This window comes from Podarcis filfolensis (assembly GCF_964270895.1).
Source record: "Podarcis filfolensis genome assembly, chromosome: 6".
Taxonomy (NCBI): Eukaryota; Metazoa; Chordata; class Lepidosauria; order Squamata; family Lacertidae; genus Podarcis; species Podarcis filfolensis.
Window position 1 is genome coordinate 16,830,113 of NC_139609.1, and position 18,574 is coordinate 16,848,686.

Sequence of the window (18,574 nt, forward strand, 5' to 3'; positions counted from 1 at the left end):
GATGGATAGAAAATAAGGCTTTTAGCTGTAATGCTATGAGATAAGGATTTGCTGGATGAACAATTTGAACTGGAATACAAGAAGGGGAGGTATGAGGAGGTCAGGGAAATATGTTATTGAAAAATAAGATATGAAATTTATGTGTTTTTAATATTTTTTCTTTTTAGTGTTTTTTTCCTTTTTTTTCTTGGTTTGTATAAAATGGAAAATCTTAATAAATATCTTCTTAAAAAAAAAAAGATACTGCTTCTCATGCTCTTGGCTGTGCCCTAAGGCAGAGATAGGGAACCTGTGGCATTCCTATTGACAATGGAGTCCATCTCCCATCAGTTCCAGCCAGCAGGGCCAATGAGATCAGGGCAAAGCTTGCCGTTAGTTTTCCCAGCTACCAAATAATAATAATAATAATAATAATAATAATAATAATAATAATAAATTTTATTTATATCCCGCTCTCCCCAGCCGAAGCCGGGCTCAGGGCGGCTAACAACAATAAAATACTACAACATTCTAAAATCATTTCATTATAAATAATTCAAATCAAATTGATGGCAACCATTGGGCTAGAGTTCTGTGAAGATTGCCAAAGGAGGGGGTCAGGCTGTGCCCTGGCCAAAGACCTGGTGGAACAGCTCTGTCTTGCAGGCCCTGTGGAAAGATGTCAAGTCCCGCAGGGCCCTAGCCTCTTGTGACAGAGCGTTCCACCAGATCGGAGCCACAGCCAAAAAAGCCCTGGCTCTAGTTGAGGCCAGCCCTAACCTCTCTGTGGCCTGGGACCTTTAAGATGTTTTTGTCTGAAGACCGTAAGTTCCTCTGTGGGACATACCAGGAGAGGCGGTCCCGTAGGTATAAGGGTCCTAGGCCGTATAGGACCCAAACACATGAATATGGCTTAATTCTATGATTAAAGTGTCAGATTGAGACAGTTTTTTGTGAACGGAACTTTATCCTACAGATTCTGTCCTAGACATTCATCTTCTCCAAGCTATTTCTCTTATTTATTTGTTCTATACCCCATCTTTTTTCCCATGGGAAAGGCACCGGACACAAGGTTCCAAGGTGATGTCTCATCCCAGCATTGACTAAACCATGGGTAGGCAAACTAAGGCCCGGGGACCGGATCTGGCCCAATCTCCTTCTAAATCCAGCCCATGGGAATCAGCGTGTTTTTACATGAGTAGAATGTGTCCTTTTATTTAAAATGCATCTCTGGGTTATTTGTGGGGCATAGGAATTCGTTCACCCCCCCCAAAAAAAATATATAGCCCGGCTCCCCACCAAGGTCTGAGGGAAAGTGGACTGGCCCCCTGCTGAAAAAGTTTGCTGACCCCTGGACTAAACCCAGACCTGCTTAGCTCAAAAAGTTTACTGTCTCTACTCTCAAAGCTGTCACATATTGTTCATGGGCAGATCATGTTAGAGAATATTGTTCACGGGCAAATCAAGAAAAATGATCATATTTGCTCTCTCCCTATGAAAATGATCATCTTTGCTCTCATCATTTTTATAGGAAGAAAGGAAAGATGTATTATTTCTTGATTTTTCCATGAAGTTTATTCCCATACCTGATTTATCCATGAACAATGCGCAACAATTTGAGTGTAAAAATCCAGCAACCTTGTTGAGCCAAGCAGGTTCATAATTCATTAGTGAACAATTAATGAACAATGTATGCATCTTTGATAATAGCCCAGGCAGTGGAATTGTTCCAGGAGCACCAAAGTGTACAGGAGGCTCATATGTAATTTCCCTTCTTAACCCTGCTCATCTGTTTCACTGACTCAGACTAGTTCATGATAATGTGGGCAGAATATTTGTCACAGTCAGAGCAATAGTACCTTGCAGCCAACCATTTCCTTGAATATGTACTTACTTTCCATTGGCAACATCTCCTTAATTCATCAGAACAAGAGTTAATAATCTCAGTGGGCTACTTCTGACATCCTGATAACTTTGTTCTCATCTTAATGTAAACAGCATTTTGTTGGCATTCCAATATTATCCTTAGCTGACCTATAAAGACTGGTCCTTGAGGTTTCGATTATCTCACCTGGGGTTTAATTTTTGTCAGTCTAAGGTCTGGCCTTCATGCTAACCTGAATAGAAAAATTAGCCCCTAGCTAATGCTGGCTTACTTAAGTAAAATTGATTTTTAAGGTCATTCCATTCCCAGAACATCCTGCTTTAAACTGGTAGTTCAAACTGCTAGAAAGCATATTTGGCTAAAGATCTCTCTCTTATTTTTCTTCTTCTGAAATGTCTTCCTTTTTCCACATTTTTAAAAAAAACTCTAGAATTTACTAAAAGTAAAGGAAAACTGCTACGTTTCTTGAACACATCTTTAGGTACACCACAAATTTCTTAAGCGTGAGAGGTTTCTGCGGTTCCCAGCAAGTATCTTGGGAATGGCTTCCTTAGAACAAAGGTGGAGTTTGTGTGGTATAAAGTGTTATTTACACATATCTGCAGACTTCAGATGGGACTTTACAGCATTTTTTTAAAAAACACCTAATTAGATGTATGGTTAGAAGCAGGGAGATGTTGCATCACTTCCTCTCCAACCAAGAGGGTGTCTCAATCTTGTGTGGCACTTCTTCTCAAGCAACTTCCCTTCAGAATGACCGCTCCCCACATCAAATGGGGGGCACCTTTTGCATGGTCATGCGCAGCACTCCGGATCCCAGTGCAGCTCCTGGTAGTACGGGCTGGCTTCGCCCTCCCCAGGCTGGATACCTGGAGGTCTCCGCCTACCTCAGCCAATTGCCCAATCTTGCCTGGGGAGGCGTTGCCAGGGGATTGGCCAGGTAAGGGGAGGGACCGCCCTGCCCACACAACAGAAGGGAAAATTCACCGGCATCTTCTGTCATGCATCTCTGTCCCACTCTCCTAACAGAGGTTAATAGAGAACCTGGTTGCTTCCAGATGACCTGTTTGTTATGCTTTCGCCTTGATTTCGTTGCACAAAGTTTGTCGGGCTATCTGCTGAGCATCCACACTGATTTCTTTGTGGAGAGTTTACACAGCATCACATCAAATAATTGCCGGCCTGCATCTCTCCACTGCATTCCCTGACATTTTTTCTTATTGCAAAACTGCCTGGGAACATTTCTGGAAGTGGGTTTGTTGCACAATGCCAAATCGACCTTAAATTGTGCTATCAGAATTTGTCGGTATGTGATTGAATCCCAACCCCAAATAGAGAAAGTATTGAAGTGCCCCCACCGTTATATGTGCTCTATAATAGTAATAATAATAATAATAATAATAATAATAATAATAATAATAATAATAATAATTTATTATTTATACCCCACCCATCTGGCTGGGCTTCCCCAGCCACTCTGGGCAGCTTCCAACAAAATATTAAAATGCAGTAATGCATCAAACATTAAAAGCTTCCCTAAACAGGGCTGCCTTCAGATGTCTTCTAAAAGTCTGGTGGTAGTTGTTCTCTTTGTCTGAGGAGACCACTTCACCTGCCTAGCCTCTAAAACACAATATTATTGTGCTGCCTGCCAAGTGCTGTGATGGGAATAAGGCTGTATACGCACAATACATCCGAGGCCATTTGAATCCCATTTTTTTTCTACCCAAAAATTATGGGCACTGCTGTTTACCCCTAGCAAGAGTTACACCTCACATCAACCCTTAAAAAACAACAGTGCTCAGAATTCTTACGATGTGTACATGGTATAAGTCTGCTATTTTGTAGTGCTTTTCTGAGTGAACACAGTTCTGCAACTTTGCAGTACTAGTACAGGATAATAATGGTTGAATGCTGTTTTGTTTACAGAGAAGTGTTTCAATATTCCCTATCTGTTGACTTGCCTTTTAATCTAAACATTAAAATGGCATAACTTTCCTTCCCTCCTTCCTTCTTTTTACGGGGTGGGTGGGAACAAAGCACAGATTTGTAAAACAAAAGTGGTTCTGATGCTATGTTTGTGAGCTGGCTGGCCTTCAAGCAATATATGACCTTCTGAGAGAATGATATGTTTTGATTTTTTTTATTGTAGACTGGTCAAAACCAACTTTACTCTCAGTCTTTCAACTTTATGTGTTCTAAAAGACATTTTTCCTTGTAAGTGCAAGGCTAACTCCAAGCAAACCAGTATCCTGGGAAACAAGTTAAAATGAAAGTGCACTTAAAAAAACTTTCTTTTTTCCATCCATTCAGGACTAATAAACTGAACTGTATAATGTTTTTTCTTTTCTTTTTACAAAACATACGGCTAACTTAAAAAAAAACCAAGCTTATTGTTAAATGTGATAGGCATTCTTATCAAAATCATAACGTTCGGGAACAGAAACTCATAAAAATAAAGCAGGGTTTTTAAACCTTTCGAAACGTAATTAGAAGTACAGTAGCTGCAATTCAGTTTGGTGCAGTTCTAAAAGAAAGGAAAAAATCATATGGAAATCTCACAATCCAAAGACATGGCAGTTTTGGGTTGCATCCAGCCTGTCAGTACCACTCTGTTCCTATTGATATCCATGAGACTTAAGTCATTATTATTTTGCCTGATTGATTTCAATAGGACCTATGCTCAGCTAACTCAATGAGACGTACTTTTGTGTAGAAATGTACCAGATTGCAGCTTAAATTCAACTAGCTTAGCCTGCAATCTGAAACATTTCTGTGTGAAAGTACGTCCCATTGAGTTCCATTGGGCTTGCACCCAGGGAGAATTGGCTGTAGAATTGCAACCTTAATGTGTCTCCAACCCCTGGTAATCAGCAGTGCATTGTTGCTAAGAGCCTAAGCTATAAGTCTCTGGTATAAATGCATGAATTTATACCTCAATCTTAGTCAAGCCACTGTTCCTATGCTTCCCATGTCCCGCAGCACAACAATAATACAGTAAACTACCGTGCAGAGTTTTTGTAAGGGTTACTGCAGTAATATGAAGTGCTTTGAGAATTTAAGAAAAATGCTATTTAAAATCTCAAAATTTGGTAAGAGTACTTTCTAAACTTTACTAGTTTACTTTCTAATCTTCATTCCCCTTCCCTATTTTCCCACTGCTTGTTTTTTTCCATTGGAAAAGAGTGAAGTATAATAGGCAGGAACTGACATTGTCTATATGAGGTTATAATTGCCAGTATCTTACCTTGGCTTTCACACACTCACCTTTTTAATAAATGTCTGAAATAATATGCAAGTAACCCTGGTATAAGGGACGCGGGTGGCGCTGTGGGTTAAACCACAGAGCCTAGGACTTGCTGATCAGAAGGTCAGCGGTTCAAATCCCCGGGACGGGGTGAGCTCCCATTGCTTGGTCCCTGCTCCTGCCAACCTAGCAGTTCGAAAGCACGTCAAAGTGCAAATAGATAAATAGGTACCGCTCCTGCGGGAAGGTAAACGGCATTTCCGTGTGCTGCTCTGGTTCACCAGAAGCAGCTTAATCATGACCCGGAAGCTGGCTCCCTCGGTCCAATAAAGCGAGATGAGCGCCACAACCCCAGAGTCGGTCACGACTGGACCTAATGGTCAAGGGTCCCTTTACCTTTTAAACTCTGGTATAGGGGATGCATTTGCACTGATTTGGCAAGAGAGATGGGCATGGCTGTTAAATTCTGACTGTTTCCATTATCCTAGCTTTAGGTTTTTCAAAATCCTAAAAATTTCTCTTGTTCCAGTTCTCGATGTGAACCTGAAAAGTGAGAAGGATTCATTGTAAATGGGTACTGTCAGTGCTTTTCCCCCCTAAAAAATGTTTAGGGGTACTTTCATTTTGACTCAAGAAAATTGCCATTTTATAGTTCAAATCGGGAAAAATAAATACAGTAAATGGACAAACGTACAAAGAACATGCATTATCTCATATTACATTCACCATGCTAGAGAAAAAACAATTTTTTTAAAAAATTAGTTTCTTCTCCCGTTAGATTCACAAAATGTTTAGGGATGTGCGTACCCCTGCGTCCCCTACAGAAAAAAGCACTGGGTACTGTCATGGACAAATCCAGAGGGGGCTGGGGGTGCAGCTTCCACCACTAAATCAAGTAAATAAATAAAAATACTTTGCTATCTGACCGACCACATTGCAGACAGCTCAGTTCTGACCCCCATAAATCCTGCTCACCCCTAAATCCTGGCTACGCCCATAGTCTATAGGTTTCATCTTGCAGTCTTTACTTGGGGATTATTTTAATTTTTTCCAGCTCCCTTTGAGAGCACTCTAAGGCTGCAAGGTTTATAGACCACTGTAACCATCTAAGAACACCCCATTAAATTATTCTCATTATTACATTTTGCTTCTGCTCACTTTTAATTGCATTGTAGTTGTAATGCAGTCATCTTGTGTTTGGAACTGTAATTAAAATGATATTGGTGGATCTCATATGTCTTTTTCCCACTCCAAAATTTAATTGATGCTGAAATTAGGTCTTTAATATTAATGCAGTGTTTTGAGGCCTCTAGACAAGATGCTAAATGTACCTGTTCTGGGAGGTGAGTGCCTAAGTACTTGTTAACTGTGTATATTTCAGCTTTTGTCATTTGGTTTGGCTAGAATCTAAGCATGCTTCTAGACAGGTGTTTATTGTGGAACCAGTGCATATATTTTGTGTGTGGCACCCACACGAAATTGATGGCATTAAAATGCCAGTCACTATTTTACTCCCTTTCATTGGGATTTACCCTTTCTGAGAAAAACATGATACTTAAAAAAAAAAAAACCCCACCACCTGTTGCTATTAACCCTTTTGAAGATGGCTATCACCTCTGTCTCCTCTTTTCTAGGTTAAGGTAAAGGTAAATGGACCCCTGACCGTTAGGTCCAGTCGTGGACGACTCTGGGGTTGCGGTGCTCATCTCGCTTTACTGGCTGAGGGAGCTGGCGTACAGCTTCCGGGTCATGTGACCAGCATGACTAAGCCGCTTCTGGCGAACCAGAGCAGCGCACGGAGACGCCATTTACCTTCCCACCAGAACAGTACCTATTTATCTACTTGCACTTGACGTGCTTTCAAACTGCTAGGTGGGCAGGAGCAGGGACCGAGCAACGGGAGCTCACCCCGTCACGGGCATTCGAACCGCCGACCTTCTGATCGGCAAGCCCTAGGCTCTGTGGTTTAGACTACAGCGCCACCCGCGTCCCTTTTCCAGGTTAAACATACCCAAATCCCTCAGCTGTTCTTCATAAGGGTTGGTTTCCAGATCTTTATCATCTGTGCTACAAGAAAATACATTCTTCGTTGGAAGGCTCCTTCCTCCCATTTAAATCTTCTCATCTTTGGTTAGAAGAGGAAAGCAGTAAGAAATCAGCAGTAAGAATGCAAGAGCCACCTGCCCCCTTATGAATCAGACCAAACACCTGTCTATTTCAACCATGTCCAATCAGATGCCTATGAGAACTCTTCTGCTTCTCATTCCTGGCATTCCCAGGCCTCTCTGATCCTGGAGCTAACAAAGCCATAATGACCAGCAGCGTGTGCCACTGCCCATCTTATATTCCACAAATCTTTCTAAGCCCTTTTAGAAGCCATCAAAGTTGGACGCCATAGTTATGATCAAAATTTACATCACCTTCCCTTCCCTTCTTTCCCTCCTTCCTTGGGTCCCTCTCTTCAGCATCCTCACTCTGCTGCTTCCCTCCTTTCCTCTCTAAGGCATTGTTTTCTTGCAGTCCCTGGTCCAACCGTCTCCCTTTAACTGACACCCCACTTTCCTATCTCAACATTTCATGCCCCTCCCTGTGCATAACTCGCGTCATGAAGCCCTTGGCATGGGTCTGCTGATGCTGTAAGGCAGGCATTCCCAAACTTGGCCCTCCAGTTGTTTTGGGACTACAACTCCCACCATCCCTGGCTAACAAGACCAGTGGTCAGGGATGATGGGAGTTGTAGTCCCAAAACATCTGGAGGGCCGAGTTTGGGGATGCCTGCTGTAGGGCATAACAGCACAGCTTGCTTTCGTAAACGTGTTGCCTCCTGGGTCAGCCTGAGCTGCTTACATGAGAAGTACCCTTGGATAAACCCCCCAGAAAATACTGTGCAAGACATTTGAATCATCACATTCAATCAGTATAAGAATACCCACCGAGATTTGCATCATTTGATTGAAATCCATACCCTCAATGTGTCCCTGTTTTCCAGGAACAGACCTGGATTTACAGAAGCCGTCCCAGTTTCTGATTTGATCACAAAATGCCCTGCTTCCCCTTAGGATGTCCCTATTTTCACTGGAGAAATGTTGGAGGGTATTGTAGAATGTCCGTATTTTCATTGGAGAAATGTTGGAGGGTATGGACTTGTAAGCTTTCCTTTTTTATATATATACATTTTTATTGTTTTTTTTTTTAAAAAACCATATCATTTCCAACAACTTCTTATCTTATACAATGTTTTAGACTTCCGTCAACACCTCTGATGATTTTCTGTTCTTTATCACTTATGCTGCATTTCTTAATTTCTCTATTACTCTTAATTATCATTAACTAATGGTTCTCCTTATAGTCTTTCTTGCAATATTTCAAATAGTCCTCCTTACAAAACTTTTTGCTGTCCTGCTAGCGTAATCTGTTCATTACTATTACTTTTCAAATAGTTTGTATATTTACTCCAGTCTTCTAAGAATCTGTGGTCCCGCAGGTTTCGAATCCTTCCTGTTAATTTATCCAATTCTGCATAGTCCATCAATTTCATCCACCATTCTTTTTTCTTCAGTAATTCTTTGGACTTGTAAGCTTTCCAGAGTGAGGTTCTGTTGTTATGACTGTCATATTGTTTCCACAATATTTCTCTCTCCACTCTGTCCCAATGAATAGTTTTGTGCTCTGGTGAAATGAACCAGTCAATTATTGTACAGACCACAGCAGGATCCCTCACTTAAGTCACTGTGATCATAGCAGTTGTTGTTGAATTACTCCCCTGATTGCCTAGTTTATTCATAGTACTGTACCTGTGTCCCAGCTGCTCTTCACCAATGGTTGTTGGTGTTGAGAGCAGGGAAACTCACCTTATGATGGCACTGTGTCCCATGTTGCTGTGCTGGGAAGTGAAAATTACCCGGGTTCTTAGTTTGTCTAGGTGTGTCTGTGGTTTGGGATCGCTTCCTATAAGATTCTTCCAGGGCCCTTAATCACCTCCAAAGCAGCTCATAATATTTCGCTAAGTGAGCCAATACGGGCATGTAAAGAGGGCATTCTTTACTACTCTGCTAGCTCACTTGAATGTAGAGAAATGTGAGGTTATTCGTTCCTCCAATGGTATTTTAACTGGAGAAACACTTCAGTTGTGGGAAATCATTTTATTTTCCCTTGACTGCCAAATAATAAGGCAATTTTTTCTTGACCTGCAAAACAAAGCTACATCAAAAGGAAAGGGTGCTGCATTATTATAAACTGAGTTAGTTCATGTCTGTATTTTCTACTTTGTGACTCTGATAGATGGACTTCACAGGGTACTGCTTTGTGAATCTGATGGAAAATTGGAAGATGTGCCGTTGTGCGCTGAGGTACAAGATTAAAGCAAGAAAGGAGATGCGAAGGTGATGGTGTTAAGTGGCACATTATAGCCAAATTTCAGCTACTGCAGAATTTCAGAGCTGTAAATGTTTGGGGAATTGTTTTCCCCCCTTTATAACTGCAAAATTTATGAAATCTCCTCTTTGTTGAAGCGAGTCTCTATCAACGCTTGATTTGTAAAATGAGAGTTGACAAGCCTGTCTCTCAGTGGGACACCTTGCCCTCTAACCACAGATGTGTGAGCACTGGCCGTGATTAGTTAGTTGTGTCTGGAAGGTACACTCCTCTCCTGACAGTAACCAGGTGGAAAGGAAAGGAATAAAAATTTCTGCCGGTCATGATAACTGGGCGCAGAACTGGTGATTGTAGATGCAAAAATGACCTGCCCCATAAATCTGCCTGAGGGATGTAGACTTGTTATGCAAAGTGACTCTGCTCTTAGGCTTTAATGATAGGGAAACAATGGACACCAATGGGCAGTCTTTGTTCAAAGCATCAGGGATGCAACTTGAATTGCACAAACCTGCCACATAGCAACTGAAACTGGTTTGGCCTGGTCCAGGGGTCGGCAAGGTTTACCTTGCCTGGGCTGGTTCACTCCAGCAGAGATCCCTCTGTGGGCCAGATTGTGCGTGCGCCAGCGATTTCTGGCGTCTGCGCAGAAGCAAGTCCTCACACCACACTGTGCTGGTTTAATGCAGTGCATGGGGACTCACCGAGCAAGCGGCTCGGTTCGGGGGCAGCTCGGGGGCTGGTTAAATGATCCCCATGGGCCTCTTGTGGCCCATGGGTCTTAGGTTGGCAATCCCTGGCCTAGTCTGCACCATTGTTCAAAGGTTTTCTCTTCCAGGTTTAACCTTCGGCAAAGTTCACCCTGTGAATCCAGTCTTTGTTGATGAACTTCCTGATCTCTGCCACTTGCTGGTGATGTGGAGTGGGGCAGAAGATGGGGAAACTCACTGTATGATGGCTCAAATTACCATCAGCATTATTCTTACTTATTAAATTTGTTAGTCGCTTGCCCAGGGCAACCCAAAGCAACTTGCAACTGCCAAGAAGACAGACAAATCATAGGGTTGTATCCAACTTAGTTCTGTTTAGAGTAGACCCAGGGGAATTAGTGGTCCTCAGTTAGTCATGTACATTATTTTCAATGAGCTTAATCTGAGTAAGATGAACAACTAAGGATACCATCCATAGTATTTTCAGTATCTGTGTTTGCAAATGCAAATTGGTGTATACTTGTGAACCTGTGGAATTTTTGCAAAGGCTTTTGGTCACAAACAATTGAAGCCTGACTTGACCTGCTAGAAGTAGAGCCTTGCACTGAAGCTGAACTGTGGTCTGTAACCATAGAAAGATGTTGGGGTTTGCATGTGCGAATCTGGCATATGGTGGAAATGCTCACACCTGTTGCATGTTGCTCTTTCTCAGGCATTTTGCCTTAATCTTTCCCTATTCATCATTTGTGAGCTTGGTTCAAATACCCAATCAAGTAAGTCAAGGCACTAATTGAACAATTATTGCATTCAAGTAAATCTAACCCATTGCACCCAATTATAAAACATTTAACTTACCTTCATAGATCTATTCACGTCTCGAGGGAAGGAAAAGAAACAATTTGTTATTGGGAGAAATGTGAAAATGGTCATGGAACAGAGTATATGTCTAACTGAGGTGTGTGACTATAGATCTGTTACTGGCATCCTGCCAGTATTATGGCAGGGGAAAAAGAGACTTTCTGCTCCTGTCAACAAATGCATTTCAATATTTGGCCAACAGTCCATTTGCAGAGGAACAAATGAGGATGTGCCATTATTTTCTGTGTTTCCTTATCCAAAAGATGGCCATTTTTGAAATCCTGGTTTGTTAAAACCTTCTTGTCTAAAATAATGGCAGTGTAAATCGGCCATCAAGGAGGAGGGTAAGTTTTTTTATATATATAATAAAGGTGGAGGAGGGGAGCTTCAGAGTCCCAGATTTGATTGATATACGTTGAACCATATTTCAGAAACCAAGATTTGATTCATATACTGTTGATAAATTTAGTTCAATGAGTAAAAAGAGCTTCTGAATATTCCCTTGAGAAGTAAAAGGTAAAGGTAAAGGGGCCCCTGACCATTAGGTCCAGTTGTGACTGACTCTGGGGTTGCGACGCTCATCTCACTTTATTGGCCGAGGGAGCCGGCGTACAGCTTCCGGGTCATGTGGCCAGCATAACTAAACCGCTTCTGGCGAACCAGAGCAGCGCACGGAAACGCCGTTTACCTTCCTGCCAGAGCGGTACCTATTTATCTACTTGTACTTTGATGTGCTTTCGAACTGCTAGGTTGGTAGGAGCAGGGACCGAGCAATGGGAGCTCACCCCATCACGGGGATTTGAACCGCCGACCTTCTGATCGGCAAGTCCTGGGCTCTGTGGTGTAACCTACAGCGCCACCCGCGTCCCACTCCCTTGAGAAGTAGTGGACTCTACATCCTTAGAGGTTTTTAAGCACAGGCTGGATGGCCATCTGTCATGTATGATCTAGTTGAGATTCCTGCATTGCAGGAAGTTGGAAGGAATCCCTTCCAACTCTACAATTCTATGACTCCATGATTATGGGTATTTGAAAAGATGAGCATTGGACCTAACACTGTTGCTGGGCTAAGTTTTAGAGACCTTTCTCTGCTCACTGGAAAATACTGAACAGTCCACCAGGCCTCCTGACCCATTCTATCTCATTTAGAGGGCTAGGTTTTGGGTTCAGGTTTTGTTGACTTTATTTATAAGCTTTGCAGCTGTGAAAAATCAATCCTGGTGATCTTTACAGGGAACTCAAAGGGATGAGATGAAGTTCACATCTGCTAGCTTATTCAAACCATGTTACTTAAAACATTTTATTGGCTTGTAAGTTCTGTGTGTTTCTTTCTCTTTGTACTTATTATAAAAGATTAAAAATAATAGAACATAAAAGTAATACATTTTTTTTAAAAAAAGGGCGAGAACTAAAAGGATGATGGAACCAAACTTTCCTCTCACATACAAAGAAATGGCATAGTTGGTACAGAATTTCTCAGTACATGTGTGCTGCAAAGATTAGATATAAATGCATAATTTTAAATATTTCTCCAGGCAGCTAGTTTATTGAGCATTCTTCCTGATTTGCTGGCACAAAGCTCATGTGGAGGTTAGATTATAGCCAATCTTTATGGAGCATTCATTTCAATTTCTAAGTGGCACTGTTCTATGCAGTGGCGGAGCTCCATGCTCTAGCACTGGGGGTGGAGAGCAGATGGGGGTGTTTCTGGCATGCGTCCCGAGGGCATGGCGTGCTGCCTGCAGGGGCGTGGTGCCCAGCTGGGGGGGGCAGCCGTGACGACACCCCGCCGGGATCGTGGTGCCAGGGGGCAGTGTGCTCCCACCACCCCCTCTTCCTCCACCAGTGGTTCTATGACAACGATAATTAATCCTTCATTTATGCTGATTTGCTTGTCCTATTAGTTATTCTTTCATCCCACGCTTTTTTTATGCATTTCCTCCTCACTTTCCAAGAGGCAAAAAGTTCAGTTTCTAAGGTGGATTCATTGTGCTAGTGCCACAATGCACTTCAAACCACTTAAACTGTTGCAAACCCAAAGTTTTGGTATGCGTCTGGATTCCTCTTGCAAAACAGGGACCACTGGGAGGCACCCTAACTATTTAACATACGTTTTTGTTTTTCATTGTGTTGGTTTACTGACTTTGTTTTTTACTGCCATAGGTTCCTTTAGGAGAAGTTGCCGTGTTGTTGTTGTTGTTGTCATCATCATCAGCAGCAACAACAACAACAGGGATGGGAAACTTGAGTGCTGAATCCAGCCCTCCAGACTTCTCAGGACTGTCTCACCCCAAGCCACACCAGCCCTTCTCCATGTCCTTCTCAGGTGGTTTGGCCTGAATGGAGTGTGTCTTGAACTATGGTAATGCTTTTTACTTCCAGGGTGAAGGGTGGAGAGGTGTGCTGTGCATAGAATCCTCTGACTGGAATGTCTACTGTACAAAAATAAGAACCACATCCATTGTTCTGCTCGCTTTTGCCTCTATCTCCCCCCCCCCCATCACTTTCATGTGCCTCCCAGAAGGTCTAGGGTCTATTTTAATGCCCCAAAGTGCTCCCAAGATAGCACCACTCTGGGACATTGTGGGAAATTTAAAAAGCACAGCTTGGAACAGTGTTACTGCCCACTATCACTGCCTTCAGGTATGTCTGTCAGAGCCCACCAGCAGCAGAAGAGGACCACCAAAGGACATTTTCCCAGGGCTTCTTCAAATCTGGAGCCAGTCCTATGTGGAAATTGAAAAGTACTAGAGAAAGTCTTTTGCTACATATGTTGTCCACATGCAAGGAGATTTTGAAGTAGGGCTACTACCTCAAGAGCAGTCCCCACCCTACCCCACCCCATGGTATAGTATCATGCAGATTATACCAAGTGCCCACCTGAATCTTAGAATTGGCTCTTAAACCACAAAAGTAACAACTGCGAATAACTTTACAGAAAAACCACTTAGCTATTTTTTACCACACATTCTTTCCATTAGTATGAACAAACAAATATTTCAATCTAGCCCACTTCTGGTCTCCATTGTGTTACATTACCTTATAAAAAAGGTAAAGGTAAAGGGACCCCTGACTGTTAGGTTCAGTCGTAACCGACTCTGGGGTTGCGGCGCTCATCTCGCTTTACAGGCCGAGGGAGCCGGTGTTTGTCCGCAGACAGTTTTTCCTGGTCATGTGGCCAGCATGACTAAGCCACTTCTGGCAGAACGGAACACCAAAACCAGAGCAGCGCACGGAAATGCCGTTTACTTTCCCGCCGGAGCGGTACCTGTTTATCTACTTGTACTTTGGCGTGCTTTCGAACTGCTAGGTGGGCAGGAGCAGGGACCGAGCAACGGGAACTCACCCCATCGTGGGGATTCAAACCACCAACCTTCTGATCGGCAAGCCCAAGAGGCTCATTGGTTTAGACCACAGCGCCACCCGCGTCCCTACATTACCTTATAAAGGGAATCAAACCCTGACTTCCAAAACATTCTTCCCTTCTGTATCATACTTGTCATGAAAACCCTTAAATCCCATTTCTGTCATACACTGTAGGAGGCTTAGAAAGCTACAGAATGAAAGTACTGAACTCATTGTGTGGGAAGTTGCCAAGGTGGATGTGCTCCAAATGTAAGTGATGTGAAGAAACACTGTACCAAATCTGAGGCAGGGTGAGTGTAGCCAGGACCTTATTCCAACATCCTAAAAATGCAGGAGCTTTGCTTGCTCAGACTCCAGCATCCGTGGTATCCAAGCTTCCAAGCTCTGTGCCATCTATGGTGAATCATACTCTTCTATCAATTGAAATTTCACTATATGTTCGTAAAGAACTGGAATGGCTCCTGTGATTTTACAAATATAACATCTCACTCTGGTAAGCTGCAGCAAGTCCAATTTGTGCCTCACCAAATTGGTTCAGTTTTAAACCTTAGTTACACCCTGCCAGCACTAGTTTCTCTGTGTTGACATAGCTAACTCTGCAGGTTGCAATTCAGTCAGCGTGAGCAATAAGCGTTAGAGATTCCTCAATTTGACTCTGATTGATTCTGAGCAAGTAGTGTAGGCATGCAGTGAGATATCTGCTAACGTCAACCACTGGTATTTCAGCATTGGGGAGGAACTAAATGAGACACTGGTCATCAACTTGCCACTGCAACCAGTTCCCTCTTATGTTTAGAAAAGGAAAGACAAGATGTATATTCCACATTCTAGTCTGCAGTATTAGATGATGTTAGTGTTTGTACTGTATTTTTTGGGAAATGTATTTTACAAAGAATGAATTGTATTGGGGGGGGGCACACCTTTGTAATGTAATGTAACAGCTGCAAAATCTTGTGACTCCAATTAAGGTCACAGAAGTGCTGAATCATTGCCTTGTCAATTTGTTAACTCCCTTTAAAAGGGAGCATGTGTGCGTCTTAGTTAGTGATAGGACACATGGGAGTTGGAGCTTGACTGGTTGTTTTGCTGAGTATGCCTAGAGGAGTTGGTGAGGTCAGATAAACTATAATTTATGGACTGCTACAAAGGAGTTTTAGAAACAAGAAGACCCTCTCTTGGGCTCAAGGGAGAGAAATGCATTGTTTTGGACTTGATATGCATAAATAATACTTCTTTTAATAGTTGCAAGTAAAGAGTAACAACAACAACAACAACAACAACAACAACAACAACAACAACAACAAAAGCAACATATTATTTATACCCTGCCCATCTGGCTGGGTTTCCAACAACATATTAAAATACAGTAATCCATCAAACATTAAAAGCTTCTCTAAACAGGGCTGTCTTCAGATGTCTTCTAAAAGTCTGGTAGTTGTTGTTCTCTTTGACATCTGGTGGGAGGGTGTTCCACAGGGCGGGTGCCGCTACTGAGAAGGCCCTCTGCCTGGTTCCCTGTAACTTGGCTTCTCGCAGCGAGGGAACCTCCAGAAGGCCCTCGGTGCTAAACCTCAGTGTCCGGGCAGAACGATGGGGTTGGAGACGCTCCTTCAGGTATACTGGGCCAAGGCCATTTAGGGCTTTAAAGGTCAGCACCAACACTTTGAATTGTGCCTGGAAACGTACTAGGAGCCAATGTAGGTCTTTCAGGACCAGTGTTATGTGGTCTCGGAAGCCACTTCCAGTCACCAGTCTAGCTGACGCATTCTGGATTAGTTGTAGTTTCCGGGTCACCTTCAAAGGTAGCCCCACGTAGAGCGTATTGCAGTAGCCCAAGCAGGAGATAACCAGAGCATGCGCCACTTCAAAGTCTTGTTTGTGATGTATACTGTTGAGATTTGAGCCCCAAGTCCTGGGGCACCTCCAACTCGATGATTGCTTAGCAGAGTAGCAGACCTTTGCAGCTGCATGCATTCCAAGAAAAACACTAGATGCAGAAGAGTAATTAATAGTAGTTTAAAGGTAAAGGTAAAGGGACCCCTGACCGTTAAGCCCAGTCCCGGATGACTCTGGGGTTGCGGCGCTCATATTGATTTCAGGCCAAGGGAGCCGGTGTTTGTCTACTCTGCAGACAGTTTTTTTAGGTCATGTGGCCAGCATGACTAAGCCGCTTCTGGTGAAACCAGAGCGGAAATGCCCCTTACCTTCCCACTGGAGTGGTACCTATTTATCTACTTGCACTTTGACGTGCTTTCGAACTGCTAGGTTGGCAGGAGCTGGGACCGAACAATGGGAGCTCACCCCTTCGTGGGGATTTGAACCACCGACCTTCTGATCAGCAAGCCCTAGGCTCAGTGATTTAGACAACAGCACCACCCGCCTAAGCAAAAATTTTTACTTAAGCATTAATCTTATGGTTCTTTGCCAGAGCCGTTTGTCAGAGGACGTTCAACTCACCCAGTTTTGGGTTGTTGGGAGGAGGGAGGTTGAATCTCTTTCAACATCTTATCCCATCCTGGAGTTTTGTGCCCTGTCCCACACCCAGCTGCACAAGCCCTGACAATCAGCTGAGTTAGGAAGAGATGGAAAGTGGGAGAGAGAAAGAAAAGCTAGCTGTTTATTTATGTATTTCTGCTTAATTCCTTGCCTGATGTTTGTCATGAAACCTTGAATAAATATACTTTTTAATGTTCCAGTGAAAATGCCAGTTGTTCTCTAGGAATTGCTAACCACCAACCAATCGGGATATCTGGCTTCATTACATCCCTTTCTCTCCCCTTTTCCCAGTCCCAGGTAGATTAGTGTAGGCAATTAGATACTCCGGAATTTATCCTGGATCCCAACATCTGAGGGCATCTCCCCGTGGTTAATCTGATGGAGATAATTGGAATGAATTTGCTTATCTCTCATTATAAGTGAAATTTGCACAGAGGAATGCCAAATGAAAGGAATACTTATGGTACAATTATCATTATTAGAAGCAGCCTAATGAGGAGCAATGAGAGAAAAACAAAAAGCAAATTGCTGAGGTACTGCAACACCTAGAGTGACTCCTGGGGGGGCCTCAATTACTTAAAACCACAAGATCAGCAATGGGGTTAGGAAACCTCAATGCTGTAGGCCAGATCTATCCTCCTTTGTGGATAAAATTACCAGGTGTAGCAAGTTTAAGTAAAGAAAGTAAGTGTCTCTGACAATGCAATTCCACATGTGACTGCTCAGATATAAGCCACACTGAGTTTAATGGGTTTTACTCTACCAAAGGAGATGCTGGTGGTGCTGTGGTCTAAACCACAGAGCCTAGGGCTTGCTGATCAGAAGGTCGGCGGAGCTGCTGTTGCTCTGTCCCTGCTCCTGCCAACCTAGCAGTTCAAAAGCACGTCAAAGTGCAAGTAGATAAATAGGTACCGCTCTGGCGGGAAGGTAAATGGCGTTTCCATGCACTGCTCTGGTTTCGCCAGAAGTGGCTTAGTCATGCTGGCCACATGACCTGGAAAAACTGTCTGCAGACAAATGTTGGCTCCTTTGGCCAGTAAAGTGAGATGAGCGCCGGAACCCCAGAGTCGTCCAGGACTGGACCTAATGGTCAGGGGTCCCTTTACCTTTACTCTACAAAATAAGTGATTATATGATCTCAGCCTTTCTTGCACTGGACAATGATTACATTTGTCACCTTACATTTCTATAACCCTGCAAAATAATCAACCAGTTGGTTGATTTAAGATACGTGCCCTATGCCTACGTCAAAACCTACTTGCATCTGCAATCAATAAAGTTGTGGCCTGTTTGAACCCAAGATGTTTGTCCTGTGTGTCTTCCTACAATCATGGGCCCCACCAGAGACGGGTTCACTGTGTCACAATTTTGGCCACAACTTTATTAAAAATACAGCAATGTGAGTGGTTGCTTAGGCATTGGTAGCGACTAACTGACCCCGCACGGGGACAGCTCTGACATTCGCACCCCCCGCGAAGTCAGCAATGGTAAGTCACCTGGGGAGTGAGACGGGACTGGGAACCATGCCTCACCTCTCCCCAGCATGCTCCCAGGGGCTTGTGTGGCCCTAGCCCCTTGCCAGGGGGTTCGGACAAAAGCATGGCGAGCCCCTGGGCTCCTTTAACAGAAAACCCTTGAAGCAGCAGCAGCAGCATTTTGGAG